This window comes from Papaver somniferum, chromosome 2 (genome assembly GCF_003573695.1).
Source record: "Papaver somniferum cultivar HN1 chromosome 2, ASM357369v1, whole genome shotgun sequence".
In the NCBI taxonomy this organism is placed as follows: domain Eukaryota; kingdom Viridiplantae; phylum Streptophyta; class Magnoliopsida; order Ranunculales; family Papaveraceae; genus Papaver; species Papaver somniferum.
In genome coordinates this window covers 124,288,105-124,292,417 of record NC_039359.1, presented here as the reverse complement: position 1 = coordinate 124,292,417, position 4,313 = coordinate 124,288,105, and the positions used below count along the sequence as shown (strand labels likewise).

The 4,313-nt window shown below is 37.8% G+C and overlaps 1 pseudogene; it reads left to right on the top strand.

Moving 5' to 3' along the window:
- The first annotated feature begins 3,876 nt into the window (after window positions 1–3,876).
- On the top strand, window positions 3,877–3,976 carry LOC113354596 (annotated as a pseudogene).
- The last annotated feature ends 337 nt before the right edge of the window (window positions 3,977–4,313 follow it).

The window sequence follows — 4,313 nt, the reverse complement described above, 5'->3', positions numbered from 1 at the left end:
AAAATCGAGCACTAACAATATATACAATTGAGATTATATCAGACACAAAAATGTGTCTATCAAATACCCCCAAACTTATTATTTGCTAGTCCTCGAGCAAATTAAATTTAGAAAATAAAATCCTAACTCACTGTCGCAGGCATCGTCGATTGCATTTAGCGTATGCAATAAGCCTTTAAACCCCTAGGTGGCCCTAGTGGCCGAGTTATAGTCTCGGGAGTTATTACAAGAGATATACCCACAAAACCTTTACTCCAGACCCTAACTATCTACGCAGAACCTTGGAAGGCACTAAAGAATCTCCTTGATTGGCATACTTATTGACTATAAGAGGAAGTACCCTGATGCGAAATTCCAATTATTGTACACGAGTTTGCACTCAAGCATAATAAAATTCATATATAAGTGATAGAGCTCTACTCAGATAGTCGCACTATGGACATCAATATCCGGAGTCAAAACTAATCACATGGATAGATCAAGAAGATGGATATAGAGAAAAACATAGATGGTTTTGATGTTTACTAAGTGAACGGCGTTTCCCATATCTGTCTGAAGGCCTCCGCCAAGATGAACCTATCCTAATGGATTGAGGTACTAGTCTGACTAATATCAACACAACTGGCATATACAAGGGAACCAGTGATTGATAATCCTAACTCTAGGTCAACACAGCTGGCATATACAAGGGTACTAGTGGTCGACTTTATTGAAATTATTCCGGTTGGTCTGGTGGTCTGGTCTTTTTTTTTCATCTCTTCTTTTTTCTTTTTCTTTTTCTTTTTCTTTTTCTTTTTCAACTTTTTTTTTCATGGTATCTCAATCACTTTAATTCACCGTAGCATTGGTAACAACTTGAATCGTGAGCCCCACCTAATCACTTAGAGTAACATAGTTTAAAAACAAAATAAAATAAAAATAGAAGTGAAAAGGACTCAACGAGATATGGTGAAACTATCATGTTATTTCTAACACCTGAGCTCTGTGCTTTTATGAATAGACTCTTTAGATGTTTTCATCTAATCAGATTGGTTCCTCAACTCCTACAACCAAAATGCTTCCATCCACTTAGATTGGTTAGTGCAATCCTTAATAGGCATTTCTAGGCTCCGGAGTTTATTTATTGCAACTAAAAAGTTTCTCCCATACCCCCAAACTTAAATCTAACATTGTCCTCAATGTTCTAAAGATAAAATTAAAAGCATGAACAAGGAGAAACTGTTACCATTTGAAGCAAAATAGTTAAGGAAAGATATTACCGTGTTGCATGAGATTGGGTTACCTCCCAAGAAGTGCCAAGTTTAAAGTCTTCAGCCAGACATCAAGTTTCATAAAATGGCTAGTTACCTTTCAAATCATATATCAGTAGTCGAAATAATTGTGGATCATCAAAACCAAATAAAACTTCCACTAATATGAAACAACTGCACAGGATCAGAAAAAATAACATAAGGAGCACAACCTCATTGAAAGTTTCTTGCAAGACAACTGGATTTATTTGGGGCACCCATTTGGGCTTCATATGAGTGTCTTGAAAAACAGATTCATCCGAAAAACGGGACTTTAATAGATGGATTTCCTCCTGGACAATATCAGGAGGATCGGGTTGAGGAGTATGAATAGACTCAAGTGATACCTCATATGAAGTAGGCTCGAGTCCCAAGTTAGGGACTTCTACTGGGGATAATTGACGATCACTACCCCCAAACTTAGAATTTTGGGTGTCTCTAAATAGACTAGTCACAATATTCCTAATTTCTAGACCATCAGGTTCCTGAAAAAGGTCAATTGCTTTATCTGAATTATAATGGGGTGGTTCATCCTCTAAATTCTTTTGAGGTATACTAGCTGTAGGAATTATATGTTTCATATCTTGTATGGTCAACCCTAGAGTTTCCTTATTATCTTGAAGCACGATTTCTGGCCTGTTGTCCTGACTGGATGCTATAATCACAGGCAAAGTCTTAGATGGCCCTAAGAATGCATATTTAGGGTCCAACTTAGGAGGCTCTTCTAAACAAGGGATTAAGGTAGACTCAAAATCTAGTAACGGTTCGAACCTAGCTTTCCATTTATCAGTATCTAACATAGGAATAGAATCCAACATAGCATTCACTTGTTCAATGTTACTATCTTCGTCGAAATCCATGTTAAAGTGGGCTAGACAACTCTCTAATGGATCTTCCGATATGAGGTTTGGTAATGACTCCTGAATTAAGGTTCCTATCATGTTCACCTCTTCAATGCACGTGTCATCTAGCTCAGAATGTAGCTTATTGACATTAAAAATATTCAACTCAGTAGTCATATTACCAAAAGATAGATTCATAATACCATTTCGACAATTTATGATCGCATTAGACGTAGCTAAAAATGGGCGACCTAAAATCACAGGTATTTGGTTCTCTGGGTCAGGGACAGGTTGGGTATCTAAGACCACGAAATCTACTAGATAAATAAACTTGTCGACCTCAATAAGAACATCTTCTATCACACCACGAGGAATCTTGACATACCTATCATCTAACTGCAATTTTATCTTGGTAGGTTTCAATTCACCGAGCCCTAGCTTTAAGTACACATGGTATGGGAGTAAGTTCACACTGGCTCCTAAGTCAAGTAAAGCTTTGTGTACCCTGTGTTTTCCTATCGTACAGGAGTTGTGGGGTTCTGAATGATCGAACTTACATGACTAGCTAAAAATGCTTTTTTAGGGACACTAAGCTTTCGCTTTCGCGTACACATATCCTTAAGAAACTTGGCATAAGATGGAAGTTTCCTAATTGCTTCTAGTAACGGAAGGTTTATGGTAACTTTCCTAAAAACCTCCATTATGTCACTAAAGTTGGATTCACTCTTTGTTGGTACTAATAGCTGTGGAAATGGGTCTCTAGGCATAAAATAGGTCCTCTCAGGAACCGAATTGACATCATCAGAAACTTTATCAGTCTCCTCAGCTATGGTTGGTCCTGAAGGGTGAACTACAGTATGCTCACTATCGGGCATGGTTACCTGATTGTCTACTACTCTACCACTCCTGAGGGTTTTAACAACATTCAACTGATGTGATGATTTTGTACCTACTTCATGAACTCTTCTAGGATTTGGATTAGTCTGACTAGGGAACCTTCTGTTATCTCTCTCACTTAAGGTCTTAGCTATTTGACCAACTTGAAGTTCTAACTTAGCAAGAGTTTGAGCATTAATTTGAAAGTTCTGCTTAGTTTCCTGTTGAAAACTAACTTGGCTCTTTACTAACATGTCCTGGCTCTGTGCTAACATATCCTGGCTCTTTCTTAATATACTATGAGATTCCTCTAAGCTCGTCATTCTATTCTCTAAAGAGTTCTGAAACTGACCTGAAGAGTTCTTATCTGAACCAAAACCTGGGGGAGCATTAGAATTACTAAACTGACCTTGACTCTGGCCCTTAAACCACGAAAGGTTCGGATGGTTTCTCCAACCAGGATTATAGGTTTCTGAATATGGGTCAAACTTCTGACGGTTATCGAATCTAGTGTTATTATATAGAGCATTGGCTTGCTCTTCATTATTCTGTCCTTCCAAAAAAGGCTCTAATCTACCACTAGTGTGACCCACTTCTAAAGCTTCTAACCTTTTCGCTATAGCAGCAATTTTGGCATCTGATTCAAAGTTTCCTTCTACCCTATTAATGTTTCCTCTGCCTAGAAGATTTGTTTTCTGGGTCCCCTATTACTTTCCCATTTTTGGGTCTTTTCGGCGATGTCATGCAAATATGTCATCGCATCATCAACTGTTTGGTTTTCAAACCCACCTGTACACATAGATTCTATTGTGGTTGTAGTGGGATAATTTAAACCCTCATAAAGGATCTAAACTAACCTAACCTTTTCTAAACCATGATGAGGACATTGGGCTAATATATCATTGAACCTTTCCAAATACCTATACAAGGATTCTCCCTCCTGTTGAGAAAATGTGCAGATTTGTGTCCTAAAAGACGGTGTTTTGTTCCTAGGGAAAAACTTGTTTAAAAAGGCAGATGTAAGTTGTTCATATGTTTCAATTGATCCGGAAGCCAAACTATATAGCCACGATTTGTCTTTATCTTTCAAGGAAAAGGGGAATAACCTGAGTTTCAAAGCATCATCATCAAGGTTTCTAATTTTTAGGGTACTACAAATTTCCTCAAAGTCCCTAACATGGAAATAGGGGTTTTCATTTTCTTTCCCTAAAAATATTGGGAGCAACTGTAAGGTTCCAGGCTTAAGTTCATAATTTGCTTCAGTTTCAGATAACCTGATACACGAGGGACGAGTAGTCCTAGTAGG